Source organism: Triticum urartu, chromosome 7 (genome assembly GCF_003073215.2).
Source record: "Triticum urartu cultivar G1812 chromosome 7, Tu2.1, whole genome shotgun sequence".
Classification (NCBI taxonomy): Eukaryota; Viridiplantae; Streptophyta; class Magnoliopsida; order Poales; family Poaceae; genus Triticum; species Triticum urartu.
In genome coordinates, this window is record NC_053028.1 from 298,759,728 (window position 1) to 298,778,642 (window position 18,915).

Here is an 18,915-nt window from a genome sequence, read left to right on the forward strand (position 1 = left end):
GGACATGTCTGACGCTAAAAACCTGCATAGGGTTCTCTTTCGCCATTTGGAACCGCTGGACCAGAGGGCTATGGTTTGGAGATTTAGGATTCAGATGGCTAGTCTAACTGAAGATGATGATTATTTAAAGGGGCTTCAGAATAACTCAAGGAGGATGTGAATCCAGTCTGGTGGGGTTTGAATGCAAATGAAGGAGAGGTGAAGAAGCCGAGGAAAATCGGTTCCCGATGGAGAAGTAAATGGGAGAAGTGGCATGCAGGCAGTTGATTAGACGGCTAGGTAGAGCAACCTGCAAAACGAAAAGGCTATGTAGGTAGCGTACTCATGAATGGTCCGTGTTCGTGTACGTTCCCATCCTTCTATCGCTACATCTGCCACTGGTTAGTTGAGGTCACTCTTTCGTATCACCGTGGCGAAACATTTTGTGATTACTTTTTATTTTTGCACCTCTCCTGACAGGTGGGATCTACGCAAAACCCACTTGGGTGGACGAACAGAAATACAAAGATATCCATCTCTTTGCACAAAAAATATGTCGTAGCTGGTTCGGATTGATATTGGCGCGTGCCTGCAAGACACAGCCTTTTCTGGTTAAGGAATATATGTGGTTATCCTAAAAAAGAAAAAGCCCTTCTTCGCGCTTCCGCATGCACGAGAATTTGGTTATGCTCGCAATATGGATGCTACCTGGAGGATGAAGTGAACCCAGAGGCATGCTAGCATGGGAGACTTATTTCCACTATACAGTACTACTCCGTATGTTATTACTAGTAGTAGTACAACTGTGCTACACTTGATGGTCAAAATTTTATTCATCCGGTCCTCACAGTGAAGTAACAAGACCCATCGCCCGAGGTGACACTAGTCCAGGCAGCGTGTTCGGGTTACCAAAGTTAGCCTCACCTTGTGCACTGTGCAGTCAATGTCATCGCCGTTGTATAGCATGCCTCGCCTCGTCTCCCTCTCCCCGCCTAGCACCAATCCATCGCCATCTCCGTCTCATCGGAGATCCTGAGGTCACTCTTTATCATCTCACTTTTCCCCCATGTGCCCTCGCCTCGCTTTCCTCCCCCAGTACCACTATTCCCTCGCTAGCCGCTCCACCACCGAGAGCCTTCTCCCCCATAAATCAAGCCCCCCAAAACCCCATCTTCCAAACTCCATCATTTTTGGAAGTGAAGGCCCTTACCAGCGTGTCCACATTGTCTTCCACCCATTCCGTCAGGTCGCCCCAGATGGCCTCGGGTACGGGAGCGATGGCGGCATCAAAGTCGAAGTTGGGGTCAGCGTTCTGGAGATGGCTGAAGACTCGGTAGAATGCACGTCCGAGCAGGCCGCAGCTCCTCTCTTTGACAAGTTGGCGAGCCCTCTTGGAACGGCTCTCCAGGAGCGTCACCACGTCGGTGAAGAAGCGGAGGTGGCTGGCGTAGTCGTTCGCATGGGGATGAGGAGCATTATCATCGCAGATATGGCCCAGGGCGGTGTTGGCCCTATTCCTGAGGTCCTGGAGCATGGGGGCGTGCACAAGCTCCAATGTCCGCCACTGAAGCACTTCTTCCTTGTTTTGCCGCGCGACGGACTCGGCACAGGTGACCTGCTGCCGAAGAGGGAGCAGCTTGGCGCGAGCGGAAGCCAGCTCAGCCTGCGCCGAGGACAGGGCGGTTGCGGCGGCCTCCTCGCGCTGCTCCACCTCGACCAACCTGGACTTGAGGGCAGCAGTCCTACCAGCGGCCCCAGCTTCCACGAGCTTCAGCTTCAAGTCGTACCTGCTCTCGAGATCCGCACGAGCCTCGGCCACCCGGCGATCGACCTCCTCCTGGGCCCTAGCCTCGCACGCGTCGACGTCATCCTCCGCCTGAGCAACCTGGCGCTCCCACGTCTCCAGTCGTTCGAGCTCAAGGCTACGCTCCACGGCTTCCAGCGCCAGCGCCTCCTCACGCTTCCGGATCTCAACCTCCTCGGTGGGCGTCCCCCTCAATGACTCAAGGGCAGCCCTGCACGCCTCCACTTGCTGATCCAAGACGGCTCTCCAGGCTTGGAGCTCCCATGTGCGCTTCTCCATGGCCTCGCAACGGCGGTCAGCTTCCTGAGCCTCTTCCAGAGCTCGGGAGCAGGCCTCACGGGAGGCTGCAAGGGAAGCCTCGGCCTTCGCATTATCAAGCTCTCGCTGGTGGCGCCCGAGGTTGATGGCCACCTTCAGCTTATGCCGCTCCTCCAGCAGCCGAAGACCCTCGGCCATGAGGCGATCGTCCACATCCGCGAGCTCTTCACCAAGCCGGTTCATTGCGCCCATCGCCTCTTGAAAGATCTCATGGTGAACAACACTCCTTTCTCGCACCGACTCGAGCATGCTGGTGACTTCATTCTCTACCGCGGGGACCATGGATGGGGCCTGAAGTGGCTCGCCCCCTTTCAGCAGGGGGCTGGGGGCTGGCATCCACCCATTTACGGGACAGGCCTCGCGAGGGGCATGAACGAGTGAAGGCCCGCTGCTTGAAGAAGACCCTAGGATCGAAGCCAACCAGTCGTCGTCCACGACCAGGGGAGGAACCCTTGGCACGCCTGCTATGCTCCGAGCAAGGCCGCGAAGAAAAGACAGCGAAGACGCGAGCTCGAGACACCTTGTCGACGGGCCGGCTTCCCCGGTTGACTCCACACCATGAGCAGAGCACGGGCTTGAAGTGCTCGAGCCCAGCAGGAGAAGCGAGGCGAGAGGAGGTTGCTCCTCAGGAGATCTTTCGGCCCTGGCGGAAGCAATCTTGAAGAGATATCGTCAGGAAGGGAAGCAGTACGCGGAGAATCACCAAGATAAGATACTTACTCGTCAACGGCGATGTACTTTCTCTGCTTTAACGACCTGAAGGTGCCGCTGCTTGGGGACCCTTCCTCTTGCGGAGCTCTTCAAAGTCCATGCAGAGCCGACCGAAGCGCTGGACATGGCGGCCAACACAAGGCGCAACAGGAGAAGGGCTCGAAGGGGCAGTCTCAGGAGCACCAGCCTGAGGGGAGCCATCAGGCGCTGCCTCACAACGACCTGTCGAGCTCTCAGGAGCCCCGGCCTCGGGAGATGTGGACTACGTCGCCTCCTCAACCACCGCCCCAGGGCAAGAGTCGCGAGTTCCTAAGGACGACGCCTCAGGAGCCCTGGGCGGCATCAGCATCTCGGCACCTTCGCCATATGCCCCCAGCGGAGCTCGCCCCCTGCATCCACACTTGGGGTGAGCTCGGCGCCAGCAACAAGAAGAGGAACCACGACAATGGGGTTCTCACGAGGCCCCACAAGGCCGACTGGATGCAGTCCTCACTCATCAAAGGCGGGCATCTGCTCCGCGAATGTCGCCTTGTTCAAGCAGCGGTACATAAGGCAACTCTTCCTCGACATGTCATCGGGCAGCGGGACACCCGTCAAGACCTCGAGCACCGTTCGCAACGCCTTGAGAGGGAGCCCGGACTCCTGAAGTCTCATGTGGTCCTTGCTGGTGAGCAAGGCCCGCATCGGTTGAGAGTGGCGCTAAAGCGGGGCGATCCGGCGCCGGATGAACTCCTTCACCACCATAGGCGCAGTCACATCAAGATCCTTGAGCCACCTCAGCATGAGCCAAATAGGGGCAACGCGCGGATCGGTAAGCCTTTGATGGCACCAACCGGAGCTGGGAATAGCGGGCGCTGACGGAGAAGAGAGCAGGGGGCTGAGCACTCTGACATTAACAAATACCCACCATGTCCGAAACCCGCTCGTGGATGCTGGGAGCTCGAAGTCAATCCCCACGCCGACCGTCACCGCCACGGCCTGAAAGCTCAGGAATCCTGAGCTCTGTTGGGGATCAATCAGGTGCAGTGAAAAGAAGTGGCGGAGAAGGGCCACCGAAGGCGCAATGCCTATCGTGGCCTCACAAACAAAGGAAAAGACGGCGAGAAGGGTCACTGATTGAGGATCAAGGTGCAGCATATGGATCTGATAATGCGCAAGCACAGCATTGAAGAAGGCGGAGAAAGGAGGGACCAAGCCAGCCCAAAGGGCGTCAATGAAGAAGGGGACCTCAGTGGCCGCCCGATCAATGCGAGCACGAGATGCAAGACAAGCCACTGTCTTTCCCCTCTCATGGAAGCTGGAGGCGAGTATGGCACACACCTTGCCCATGGCCTCATCGTTGAGCACCAGCGATCGGCCAAATACGGGCTCAGCGGCCAAGGGCACACTAGCCGAAGACAGAGGCTTCTTCCCCTTATCCGTTTGCGTCAGCGCCATGGCGATGGAGTGAGCAGAGATCAGGTTAGATTGGAAAGAGGAGCAGAGTCCGGGGGAAGCAGAGGAATTGGAGGAGAATGGCGCAGGCGATGGAAGAATAACTGTGTCGATCACGGTGGCCGCCTAGCCAGGCGGGTATCAAGGCCGCATGGGGAGGTGGAGACGCCCACGTCCAATCAACCGCCATGCGTCGACCAAGGCCGCATGCTATTGGGGCCCGCGGCACTCTGCACTTGGCCTTTGGCTTCGCCTCGAAGCCAAGCCCGAGCGCGCCTTGGGCCCGGGGGCTACTGTCGGTGTTCTGGGAACGGGGGTCCCCAAACTTGCCTGCCTGCGGCCCACGGCGTGACTCTGCGAGCGGGCCCGTATGGCCCATCTTCACCAGCAAGGACTCAAGACCCTCGCGAGGGGCCAAGCCTCGCGAGGCGGACGACACAAGACCTCCTCAAAAGTGGCCTCACCGGGCTGGCTCGCGAGGGGCAAAGAGATCAAGGCCAGGCAAACCTCGCGAGGTTCCGATGACGTGAGCCATGACGATCGAGATCAGGCGGGTGTCAGGCAGTCGCCAGCATGCGAAGTGTACTTGTTTCCTCTTTGGTGCTAAGGAAGCAAGCGCAGGCGCGGAGTACCGAGGCGTCAAGCAAAGGTTTCGATATTGGTGCAATGAGACTAAGACCAGCAGGATGATAAGATGGAGGTCACCGTGGAGCCCAAGACGGCGTCACCACCAGAGCCTTTCACAGGCGAAGACCTCTTTTGTTAGGATAAGCTGTACTAGCTGTCCCCTTTCAAATTGGCCATCGTTGGCTCCCTTCCCGCTCAATATTTGGGGAGAGGACCAAGGCCTCTACAAATAGGACTAGCCACCACCAGAGATGGGGGAGATCAATCGGATGGATCGAGAGAGACCAGAACCACCACGAGTTCACAAAGCACAGGAACACCTCTCCTCAGGAGGCAGTTCTTCCCCTTGTACTGTTCATCCTCAGCCCAAGAGGCAATCCACCACCACACACTAGAGTAGGGTATTACACCGTAACGGTGGCCCGAACCAGTATAAATCTTGTGTCCTTTGTTTGCGTGTTCGTTGAGTTAGCCCGTAAGATCTTAGCAAAGCTAGGACGCGGATCGGTAGGGGGAGATCTCCGCGCGCACCCCAGTGTTCGAACCTTGAGGGTTTTGCCAGAACCCGTGATCTGACAGTCTCCGAATCACTGGTGGCTAAAGCAGGGCTGCAAATTATGATGGTGTTGGATCATCCCTCTTCGAATGACTTGTTGTCTTTGCTGCTTGTTCTAGATGGGTAGTTCTCTCTTTTGTTATGCATATTGATTCCTTGACATTTGGTCATCCTCGTCTATGTCACTCTTACTATGTAATAGTTTCCTCTATTTAGAATGTCATTCTCGTCTGGATCACGAGAGTATGAGCACTGCAGATGGGTGCGTTTTGGTGGTGTAGCAAGACTTCTTATGAACTGTCATGTCTTGCTATTTATGTCAATAGTAGTCACCAGTCAGTGTTTGAATGTTGTATATATCGTTGTTTCGAACTGTTTATTGTCTCAACTACTGGCGGGCTAAATGAGGGCATCACTATTCTCTAGTGTTGAAAGTATATCTCCTTTCTTTCAAGTTTAATTTGAGCTCAATGTCTTTTCGATGATGTACACTTGTTTGGGCCAGTGAGGTGTCGTTGAATATGGGTTGAGTAGTAACGCAATGCCAAACAAGTCAATTATAACTCTCAGTCCAAGCTTCAAAAAAAAGAAAGCAAAAGGACTCTCAAGCCGACATGTGGGCGCCACCGGTGTTTTCGTGCGCTTGCGCGCCGAGAGCATATTGGCGCATGTTACAAAATTCATGCTACCTTTTCATCCCCAATCTCCCGCCCCTCCCCCACCTCTGGAATCTCGATTCCTACTCCAGTTCCCCCAAATCCCCCTCCTATACTCCATGTACTCAAATGCACTATCATGTCGCCGGTCAACGTGGATCTCTGAGCCGGAGATCCTAAGGTTCATCCTGTCTTCGGGAGCTACGTGCTTGTCACGCCCAATATGCGACCCTATCCTAAGGGAACTCGAAGGTCCCACCAAGGATAGAAGCGCATATTGAAGATGTTTTTGCAAGGTGGATATCATTACATCGTACCATTACATAAATGTTGGGGATACATACAAGGGGCAAACAAATACCACAAGAATACATCAACCATCATACAAGAGAACAACATCCGACCATGGATGAAACACAAACAGAAACTCAAATGACATCCACCCTGCTAGCCCAAGCTGCTGACCAGGAACCTATCCCAAGATCAACGAAGATGAAGAAAAAGTCCAAAACAAGTAAACATCTCTCTCACGTCATGATCATCGCATTACCTGTACCTGCAATAGTGGTTGTAGTAATCTGTGAGCCACGAGGACTCAACAATCCCATTACCATGGGTATCAAGACTAGCAAAGCTTAATGGGTATGGAATGGATGAGTGGTGAGGTTGTAGCAGCACTAAGAATTATATGGTGGCTAACTTACGATTACAAGAATAAGATGAGAAACTACGCAAACGGTCGCAAACTAGTAATGATCAAGAAGTGATCCTGAGCTACTTACGTTCAAACATAACCCCAGCGTGTTCTCTTCTCTAACTCACGGAAAAGAGATAGTCACGGTTACGTACATGGTTGGTGTATTTTAGTTGAGTTTAGTTCAAGTCCACTACAACCGTATATTAAAAATTCCCATCTGCCACATAACCACGCGCACGGCTCTCGAAAGTTTAAACCATGCAGGGGTGTCCCAACTTAGCCCATGATGAAAGTGCAACTATCCCTAGGTGGTTTTGGTAATTCCTAACGACATATACCTCATTGAGCTAATGCTATTTCAAGATTAATATCTCAGGAAAGCTCAATGATTGGCATGGCATGGATAAGAAAAGTAGACCCCTCAAAATGCTAAGGACAAAGGATTAGCTCAAGCTCAAAGCTCAAGACTTACATTTTCTATTTTAGTGATCCAAGATCACATTGAGTCTATAGGAAAAGCCAATACTATCAAGGAGGGATGAGGTGTTGCTTAATGAGGTTCTTGCTCAAAATGCTTAGTGATATGCTCCAAAACCCTCAACTACTTTCTCACATCCACATTTGACCTAAACCAAAAGTCAAACTCGGCCCCGCTGATTCTTTCTATCCGGCGCCACCGAGTTTCAAATGTCTTAGCCACTGCCACAAACCCTAGGCAAATCGGTCTCACTGATAGGGATCTCGGTCTCACCGAGATGGGGTTGTAATCTCTCTCTTTCCCTTCGTAACATTTCGGTCTCACCGAAATGAGCGATCGGCCCCACTGAGATTGCAATGTAAACTCTCTGTTTTCCCTTCGTAACATTTCGGTCTCACCGAAATGAGCGATCGGTCTCACCGAGTTTACCTGACCAACTCTCTGGTTAGCTTATTACCAAAATCGGTCTCACCGAATTTTTGTAATCGGTCTCACCGAGATTACGTTATGCCCTAACCCTAATCATATCGGTCCTACCGAGTTGCATGTCGGTCCCACCAAAAACCCTAACGGTCACTGGCTTTGCTAAATCGGTCAGACCGAGTTTAACCATTCGGTCCCACCGAGTTTGGGAAGTTATGTAACAGTTAGATTTTGTGTGGAGTCTATATATACCCCTCCACCTCCTCTTCATTCGTGGAGAGAGCCATCAGAACAAACCTACACTTCCAGCCTATATTTTCTGAGAGAGAACCACCTACACTTGTGTTGAGACCAAGATATTCCATTCCTACCATATGAATCTTGATCTCTAGCCTTCTCAAAGTTGCTTTCCACTCAAACCTTCTTTCCACCAAATCCATATCCTGAGAGAGAGTTGAGTGTTGGGGAGACTATCATTTGAAGCACAAGAGCAAGGAGTTCATCATCAACACACCATTTGTTACTTCTTGGAGAATGGTGTCTCCTAGATTGGCTAGGTGTCACTTGGGAGCCTCCGACAAGATTGTGGAGTTGAACCAAGGAGTTTGTAAGGGCAAGGAGATCACTTACTTCGTGAAGATCTACCACTAGTGAGGCAAGTCCTTCGTGGGCGATGGCCATGGTGGGATAGACAAGGTTGCTTCTTCGTGGACTCTTCATGGGTGGAGCCCTCCATGGACTCGCGCAACTATTACTCTTCGTGGGTTGAAGTCTCCATCAACGTGGATGTACGATAGCACCACCTATCGGAACCACGACAAAAACATCCGTGTCTCCAATTGCGTTTGAATCCTCCATACCCTTCCCTTTACATTCTTGCAAGTTACATGCTTTACTTTTCGCTGCTCATATACTCTTTGCATGCTTGCTTGAATTGTGTTAAGATTGCTTGACTTGTCCAAAGTTGCTAAAATCTGCCAAGAACTAAAATTGGGAAAAGGCTAGATTTTTATTTGGTTAAGTAGTCTAATCACCCCCCCTCTAGACATACTTTCGATCCTACAAGTGGTATCAGAGATTTGGTCTCCATTTTCTTTGATTTTCATAGCTTTTGGAAGTCATAGCCTTGGTTTCACAACCTAGGAGAGTATGGCGTCTAGCGAGGGAAATTACCACCGTAGAGGTCCTTACTTTCATGGCACTAAATTTGCTAGTTGGAAGCATAAGATGAAAATGCATATTCTTGGACATAACCCCGCCGTTTGGGCTATTGTGTGTGTTGGCTTGCAAGGTGAATTCTTTGATGGGAGAGAACCGAATCGTGAAGCTACCGCGGATGAGTTGAAGATGCTACAATACAATGCTCAAGCTTGTGATATCCTGTTCAACGGATTGTGCCCCGAAGAATTCAACAAAATCAGCCGTCTTGAGAATGCAAAGGAAATTTGGGATACTTTGATTGATATGCATGAAGGTACCGACTCCGTCAAGGAATCCAAGTTGGATGTGCTTCAAAGTCATCTTGACAAGTTCAAAATGAAGGATGGTGAAGGTGTCGCTGAAATGTACTCTAGGCTTGCTCTTATCACGAATAAGATTGCCGGCTTAGGAAGTGAAGAGATGACCGACAAATTCATCATCAAGAAGATCCTAAGAGCCTTGGATGGAAAATACGATACCGTATGCACATTGATCCAAATGATGCTAAATTACAAAGATCTCAAGCCAATGGAAGTCATTGGAAGAATTCTTGCTCATGAGATGTCACTCAAGGATAAGGTGGAGCTCCATAACAAGTCAAGTGGTGCTTACAAAGCCTCTTGTGAAGCTCCCACATCATCAAGTGAGAAACAGACCTTCAATGAAGAATTGAGCCTAATGGTGAAGAACTTCAACTAGTTCTACAAGAGTAGAAGCAAAGAGAGAAGTTCCAAGTCAAGGTCCTACAATGACAAAAGATCTTTTAGTCGAGAGCGAAACTGCTACAATTGTGGAAGACCTGGACACTACTCCAATGAGTGTACGGCTCCCCACAAGAGAAGAGAAGATTCTCCCAAAAGAAGAAGTAGAAGAGAAGAATCACCATCAAGGGAGAGAAGGAGTAGGGATGATCGTTATGAACGAAGACCCTCCCGGAGAAGCAAGGATTCGGAAAGGAAGGACAAGTCATCGAGGAGCTACACAAAACTAAGACATCAAGCTCATGTTGGTGAATGGGTATCCGGCTCCGACTCCGACAGTCACTCCGACTCCGAATATACTCAAGATGAAGGTGTTTCCGGTCTAGCACTTGTGTCAACCAACTCCTATGACATATTTGATTCACCAAATGAAGGAATTGGAAGATGCTTCATGGCCAAAGGTCCAAAGGTATAACACCCCGACTATGTTGATTTCAATAGTGATGAAGATGACTTGCTAGGTGATGATGATTTACTTGTTGATAGCTCTAGTGATGAATACTATGATGAAACGTCAATTAATCATGCTAATCAAGATGAAACGAATGACAATGATAAGGAGAAGATTGAGTCTCTAACTAAAGAACTAAACACTCTTAAGTTAGCTCATGAAACTATCTTAGGAGATCATCGAAAACTTTTAAGGACTCATGAGAAATTATGTTTTGAGAAGCTCAATCTTGAGCAAGAGCATGAGATCTTAAAGGCAATCAATGATGATGTTCGCAAGAAAAGTTCTTCTTACATTGCCAAGCGTTTACTCTTATCCACTTACATGCCTCAAGTCAAGTCTAGTAACAAGAACAAGAAGGATTCTTCTTCTACTAGTAACAATAATCATGCTAAATCCAATATTGTTGCTTCTAGTAGTTCTCTTGATTCCACTAATGATTCTCTTAGCCAAGTTACACTTGAGCAACAAAATAGCTTATTGAAGGGAATCATAGAGAAAGGTGTTTACAAGAGCCTTGCCGGGAGTAAGCAATTCGAGGAAATTGTACGCAAGCAAGGAAGGCACCGGAAGAATCAAGGTATTGGTTTTGAACGAAAGTTCAATGCCAATGGAGTAGAGTGGGAAGAAGATCAATACCCCAAGACGAAGTTTGTTCCTCAACAAGAGAAGTATGATCCTACTTCTTTCAAAGGGACACAAGCTCTAGATGATCTTCCACCACAAGACCACAAGCAAAAAGGAAAGGACAAGCTTCAAGAGGAAATTGATGCATTTGAAGAAGCTCCTAAGGCCTTGGTCAAGTGGGTTCCCAAGACTACATCAAGTTCCACTTCATCGAGTACAACTACAACTCTGAGGATTCCCATGAAGATGGTGTGGATCCAGAAGAAGAAGAACTAGAGAGTTCTTTAGGGTGACTCCACCAACATACTTCACTCTTATCATTTTGGCAAGAACACGTGCAATCAACTTCCACATCTTGCACTAGTTCAAGGAGTCACAAACCCTCTTGTTGGTAAGACAAGGGACAAGGTAACCTAATGCTCTCATAGACATCATCTTGTGTGTGCATCACTCTATGTCTATGGATATCCTTGTTTGTTCCTTGTGGGACTAACCCGTGTAGGTATTGAAAGTGCAACTCACTCCAAAGGATAGCTCCGAATGATCTACATCAACTTAGAGCATCCACATCCTCAACACCTACATGATGTCATCATCGACAAAACCCAAGGTTAGTTCATCCCTCTTAGGGGGTGTCGGTGTCAAAACCGGCGGATCTCGGGTAGGGGGTCCCGAACTGTGCGTCTAGGCCGGATGGTAACATGAGGCAAGGGACACGAAGTTTTACCCAGGTTCGGGCCCTCTCGATGGAGGTAAAACCCTACATCCTGCTTGATTAATATTGATGATATGGGTAGTACAAGAGTAGATCTCCCACGAGATCGAGGAGGCTAAACCCTAGAAGCTAGCCTATGGTATGATTGTCGATGTGTATTTTGTCCTACGGACTAAAACCCTCCGATTTATATAGACACCGGGTAGGGTTAGGTTTACATAGAGTCGGTTACAATGGTAGGAGATCTACATATCCGTATCGCCAAGCTTGCCTTCCACGCCAAGGAAAGTCCCCTTCCGGACACGGGACGAAGTCTTCAATCTTGTATCTTCATAGTCCAGGAGTCCGGCTGAAGGTATAGTCCGGCCATCCGGACACCCCCTAATCCAGGACTCCCTTAGTAGCCCCTGAACCAGGCTTCAATGACGACGAGTCCGGCACGCAGATTGTCTTCGGCATTGCAAGGCGGGTTCCTCCTCCAAGTACTTCATAGAAGATTTTGAACACAAAGATAGTGTCCGGCTCTGCAAAATAAGTTTCCACATATTGCCATAGAGAGAATTATATTTACACCAATCTAATCTGCTGACGTATTCTGTAGCATGACACACCACGGCCAAGCCTTTATCCGAGTCGTTTCATTATCCCAGCTTAGCGTGTTATGCGAGGCGGTTTCCTTTGCACGTCTTGTTAAAGCAGAGATCATGTCCCCTTATCCCGGAATTCTCATCAATACGGGCGTGGGTAACCCAACTACACCATTGATTACGGTGCTTGGAGATAAGCGAGTTTTACCAGGCTGGTGGGGACATGTAGTTGCGTCCACCCATATAAGGGGATAAGGATCCACCTTTTCACCTAGGCCTTCTTCCTCCTTCGCCTATCCATTCTTGCGCACTCGAGCTCCAGCGCCCAAGTCCGCATTCCCCACCTCAACCTTCTCCAGCCATGTCCAGAGCGGGAGGCAAGTGGATGGTCTCCTCCGTCACGGAGGGACACATCAAAAAGCCAAGGAAAGCCGGATACCTATCTAATGACATCGCGTACCGGCTTCCCGAAAAGGGGCAGCTCATCCCCACCCCTAGGCCCCATGAGAGGGTGGTGTTCCTCCCCCATTTTCTCCGCGGTCTGGGCTTCCCTCTCCACCCATTTGTTCGGGGGCTCATGTTCTACTATGGCCTGGATTTTCACGATCTGGCCCCGAACTTCGTCCTCAACATCTCGGCGTTTATCGTCGTGTGCGAGGCCTTCCTCCGCATCCGCCCCCATTTCGGCCTATGGCTCAAGACTTTCAACGTCAAGCCGAAGGTGGTGCGTGGCAGCCAGGCGGAGTGCGGAGGCGCCATGGTGGGCAAGATGGCCAACGTCGTATGGCTCGAGGGCTCCTTTGTGGAGACCTTGAAGGGGTGGCAATCGGGGTAGTTTTACATCACCGAGCCGCATGACGCCGAATGGGTCGCACCCCCCGAGTTTCGATCCGGTCCCCCTACGCGGCTCACCTCCTGGAAGGAGACGAGCCTATCTTGGGGTAAAAAAGGAGAACTGACCAGACTCCAAACATGCATCCAAACCCTGGCGGACAAGAAGCTCAAACTTGTCAACGTAGTCCAGGTTATGCTCATCCGCCTGATCCACCCGTGTCAACAACGGGCTTTCAACCTGTGGGAGTTTGACCCAGCGCCACACCAAACTCTAAGCAGGCTCTTCGACACGACGTATGAAGATGCCTGGAAGGTGCTTTTCAAAGGCGCCGAGGCTCCCGCATCCGCTACCAAGGATCGCGGATTCAGTGTGCAGCATCACGCTCTCGCGGTAAGCTTTTTTCCTTTTACAGGGTATTAGTTTGTCATAGTTTGACTCCATGCGGGATCTAAACACCCTTACCTTTGACAGGATTGGCAGGTGACATCCGGACAGATCAACTATCCGGCTCCTTTGCCCGAAGGCCCAGCGGATGCTAGCTTGGCGAAGCTGCTGGTTCCGGCACCCTATGTAGTGCTGGAGAAGAAGGCCACAAAAAAGGCCGCGGGGACTCGAAAGAGTGCCCGGCGCCACGAGGCGTCGGATCCATCATCCAACAGTTCCGAGGCGCTTTCCTCCCATGAAGACGAGGAGGAAGAAGAAGAGACCTCTCCCCCTCCAGCGGGGGGAGAGAAGAAAAGGAAGGCCGCCCTCTCAGGGGAGGCCGGAGGGTCCAAGAAGGGGAAAACCCTTCCTCCGGACTGCTCCACCAACGCCGACGTTTGCAAAGAGGAGTGGCAGCCCAGGGCCAAGCCCCTGGAAAAATCGTAAGTATCCGGATACCAGAGTAACTCATAGTATTCGTTTATTGCACAGCTTTCCCTTACGTTGAATATGTTTATGCAGCCCACCCAAAGACCGGCTCGACACGTCGTCGAGCGGCTCACTAGACTCGTCGCATGTGAACTCGCTTCCGACGGCTTCCTCCCCCCGCCCTACGGACGACACCGAAGTGTTGTCCCAACAGGTTCCAAGCCGGGAGGAGGTGGTCCTGGAGGCGCCCCAAGGCGACCTCCCAGACTCCAGGAGTAAAGGGGATGAAACCCCCCGGGGCTCCATGTCCGGCTCTAGGCCGGACACCGCTCCGGAACCTTCAGAGGTTCCAGAGTCCATCGGGGGACCTCCTTCCAAGAGGAGTAAGTCCTCCGTGCCGGTGGCCCCCGTCCAACCGGAGGCGCCGGACAATATGTTGGAGGCGCTCCAAGGCACCTCCATCGACGAGGAGCACCGCGCTATTATGAGTGCGGTGGTCCATAAGGTTCAGTCCGCCAAGAGCGGACTGACTGAAGCTTGTACTGGCCTTTTGACAGGCTTTGAGGTAAGTAAAGAATGTGTAAATAATAGTACCGCATAGACAGTAGCCCCTGATGCTCTTTTTGGCGTTCGGGAAGAAAAGCCGAATAGAGGATCAAATAGAATTCCCAGGAGTCTAACAAAAATGAGTCAATATGCATATGCAGGCTTCCCTGCTTGCGTCCGCCGCACTGACTGCGGAAGTGGACACGCTAAAGCAGAACCTCGAGCGGTTCGAGCAACAGCTCGAACATGCCAAGAAGCAGCTCGAGGACAATGAAGGTAAGAAATAACTTGTAAAAAATATATATATATAAAGGTGCAATTGCAAAGAATGATAGGATTATCGTGGCTATTGTAGGGGCCACGTCTGAAGTGGCGACCCTTAAGCAAGCGCTGGTCGAGGCCGAGAAGAGGGCGGCCTTGGAGCGCACCGAGCGGGAGAAGTATGAGGCCGAAGTTGGCAAGGTGCGGAAAGAGCTCCAGGCTCTCATGGAAAAACATGAGAGTTTGGAGCTTGACTCGAAGATGCAAGCGTCCGAGCTCGCTGTGGCTGTCGAAAATACCAAGTCTTCCAAGGCCGAATCCCAGAAGACCCTCCAGGAGTTGGATGAGGTGAAGAAGATAGCGGCGGGTAAGGCATTCTTTATGCAAAGCAAACACATAAACGTGAGTTACTTGTTACTTACCCGAATCCGGAGCTTTCCAGGAGCGTTCGCAGATCTTCCCCGGAGTGTATCCGATGCCGCCGCATTCTATCGAGCCGAGGAGGGCAGCTCGACGGAGAAGGTGTTCTGTTCTCAGTACGCTGAGTCCGGACACCCCGTGCCCCTGAGCGACCAGCTGAAGCAACTGGTCGAGCTACACAAGGTGGCCGAACAGGCCATGAAGGGCCTCATTGTTCGGCTGTGGCCTGGAGGGGCTCTGCCTGGGAGCTATTTCGGGCTGGTGCGGCGGTTGGTGGAGGCCTGTCCAAGGCTTGAAGTCATCAAGCGCTCCGTCTGCATTGAAGGTGCCCGTAGGGCCCTTGCCCGTGCTAAGGTGCACTGGGGCAAGCTAGATGCTGAGAAGCTGGTGAAGGACGGGCCACCGCCGGGGAAAGAGCACCGCAAGCCCGAGAATTACTATAAGGATGTTCTGAAGGGTGCCCGCCTTGTGGCGGATGAATGTTCTAGGGATGTAATTTTTGAGTGAAACTTGCTCGTTTTGTCCTGTGCGCTGAAAACTTGTTTACATGCGCTAAGCAATGCTGTTGGAATTTAAAATATTACCTTCTGTGTGGCTGTTTATCGATTCTGCAAGATGGCGAGTCATCAGCTTCTGCCCCCGTGCCGCTAGTGCTGGGGTGTTCGGGGATAAACCTGAGCGCTCTTTTTCCCATGTTTGGGTCCTTCGAGGGAGGCGCTCAGCCCAACGAACAAGGCAATCAGACTATAATGCGTGAACACTCTCACTTAGCCATAGAATTCTATAATTTTAAATTTCGGCGAAGCCCCTGGTATTCGGGAGACCGAGTTCGGGGCGCTATCCACGCCTTGGCCGGACAGAGCCGGCTCCTCGCCCTAAGCGGCATAAGTCTTTAGGGAGTCGAAAAAACCTCTCGAACAGCGACCAGCTCTCGCTTCATCATGATAGTCAGTTTTAGCTTTCTCCACTGAGGTGCTCGGCCCAGCTCAACTGGGGCACACTCGTAGTGGTTCTCCTAGTGCTACCTTAGCCGATATAGCGTAATGTAAGGCACCAAAACATAGGAGCCGGGCAAACCCAACTATTGACCCAAGACATGATTCGGAGCTGATGCATATAATGCTATAAGTTCGGGGTGCCGCACTTGTTAAAGTGTTCGGACTTATCACACCATATTGAGGGGTACTAAAGCCCCTGGCGTATTTTGGCTGTACCAACGTGTACGGGTGCTACATGTCGTTAAGGAACATATATAAAGAAAAAAGGAAATGCAAAAATAGGCGAAAGCTATGCATTGTTTATTAAAAAGGGCTCCGATCAAAGCAGAACTATACAAATAATGCGATAAGTGGAAGGTTGGACGAATTAACATGTCCGTTCCAGGGGCAAGCTACAGAATAGTATGCGGAGCAGGTATACTGCTCGTGATAGAGACCACGTGAGAGTTCCGTACTGCGGCATGGCTTGTCTGCTTCCCTGGTTCTTGCATCATTTGTGCGGCAATTGAACTGCCAAACAGGTCTTCCGAAGGATGGAGTCCTGAAAGTAAGAGAAATAAAAAAATCGGCAGCCCCTAGTACGGTTTAAGCCATATTTTTGGGCGTGCCCTGATGGTGCACCTCCCCCGGTACCCATGGTATCTCTAGGGCGTCATTATGTACGCGAAGTAATAGCGTCGCCTTTTTGCGAGGGTTGGGGTTAGGGCTGCATTGCTACGCCTGCTCAGATCGTGCCAGGCGGTCTTGTTGTAGGTTACTCCGGGCGCGCTTGACGGTGTCCGGTCGTTTAGTGGCCGGACTGGAGAACTGCCTGGAGAGGCTGCTTTGTACTTCCGCTGCAAGGGCCACCGTGTGCTCCTCCGTTCGGAGGGAGCGTTCGGTGTTTCCATTGACCGTAATTACTCCTCGAGGGCCTGGTATCTTGGGCTTAAGGTATGCGTAGTGCGGTGCCTCATTGAACTTAGCGAATGCGGTTCGCCCGACCAGTGCGTGATAACCACTGCGAAACAGGACTATGTCGAAGATTAACTCCTCGCTTTGGAAATTACCCGGGGATCCGAAGACCACTTCAAGTGTGACTAAGCCTGTACTGTTGGCCTCTACACGTGGTATTACGCCTTTAAAGGTCGTTTTGGTGGGCTTAATCCTCGATGGATCTATGCCCATTTTCCGCACTGTATCCTGGTAAAGCAGGTTCAGACTGCTGTCGCCATCCATAAGGACTCTAGTGAGATGAAATCCGTCAATAATTGGGTCTAGAACCAATGCGGCGAATCCGCCATGACGGATGCTAGTGGGGTGGTCCCTTCGATTAAAGGTGATAGGGCAGGAGGACCATGGGTTGAACTTTGGGGCGACTGGCTCTACCGCGTATACGTCCCTTACCGCGCGCTTTTGCTCCCTTTTGGGGACGTGGGTTACGTATATCATGTTCACCGTCCGCACTTGTGGGGGAAAACCCTTCTGTCCACTGTTGTTCGGCGGCCGGGGCTCCTCGTCGTGATCATTATGCAGCCCTTTGTCTTCATTTTCGGCGTTTAACTTGCCTGCCTGCTTGAACACCCAACAATCCCTGTTGGTGTGATTGGCTAGCTTTTCGGGGGTGCCATGTATCTGGCACGAGCGGTCGAGTATTCGGTCCAAACTGGACGGGCCCCTAGGATTCCTTTTGAATGGCTTTTTCCGCTGACTGGATTTAGAGCCTCTGAATCCAGCATTAACTACCGTATCCTCAGCATTGTCACCATTAATGCGGCGCTTCTGCTTGTTGCGACGCGACCTGCCGCTACTGTCCCTGGAGTCCGAATTACCAGGGTTCTTGGTCATATAGTTGCTACGAGCAAGCCAGCTGTCTTCTCCCGCGCAAAAGTGGGTCATAAGTGTCGTGAGTGCTGCTATAGTTTTCGGCTTTTCCTGTCCAAGGTGCCGGGCCAGCCACTTGTCATGGATATTGTGCTTGAAGGCTGCTAAGGCCTCAGTGTCTGGACAATCGACTATTTGAATTTTCTTTGTTAGGAACCATGTCCAGAATTGCCTGGCCGATTCCTCTGGCTGCTGAATTACATGACTTAGGTCATCGGCGTCTAGGGGTCGCACATACCTGGAAATTGTTGAGGAATGCGGCTTCCAGGTCCTCCCAACATCTGATTGATCCTGTTGGCAAGCTGTTAAGCCAATGCCGAGCTGGTCCTTTAAGCTTGAGTGGGAGGTATTTGATCGCATGGAAATCATCGCCGCGGGCCATGTGGATAGGAAGGAGATAATCCTCGATCCATACTGCAGGATCTGTTGTGCCATCATATGATTCGATGTTTACGGGTTTGAAACCCTCGGGGATTTGATGATCCATTATTCCGTCTGTAAAGCAGAGTGGGTGTGCGGTGCCTCTGTACTGGGCTATATCGTGACGTAGCTCAAGTGAGCCTTGTCTACTGTGTTCGGCCCCGCCGAATTTGTGGCCGGCGAGACGGTTACCGTCTCGAGCCGTGGGGCGCCCACGCAATCTGTAGATCGATCTTTTTTGCCTTGCCTTGTCCTCCAACATGTCTCGTAAGTCCGGCGCATATTCCCGTGCCTTGGTACGAGGTGCGGCTTGAGTGGAGGGCCAAGAGGCCTCTCTGTCGCGACCACGAGGTGGCCGGTCGGCCGCATCAAGTGCTTCCTCCTCTAATCGCGGTAGCAACCTACGCTTTGGGTAGCTCTTGGAGGGGCGTTCGAGTTTATGCTCTTCGACCGCAAGGACTTCAGTCCATCTGTTGACTAGCAAATCTTGATCAGCTCTAAGCTGTTGCTATTTTTTCTTGAGGCTTCTTGCCATGGACATAAGCCTTCGTTGAAAACACTTTTGCTCGATGGGATCCTCTGGCACGACGAATTCGTCGTCGTCGAGGCTTGCCTCGTCTTCGGAGGGAGGCATATAATTATCGTCCTCGACCTCTCTGTCTGCCGCTCTCTCATGAGGGCTGGTTTCTCCATCCT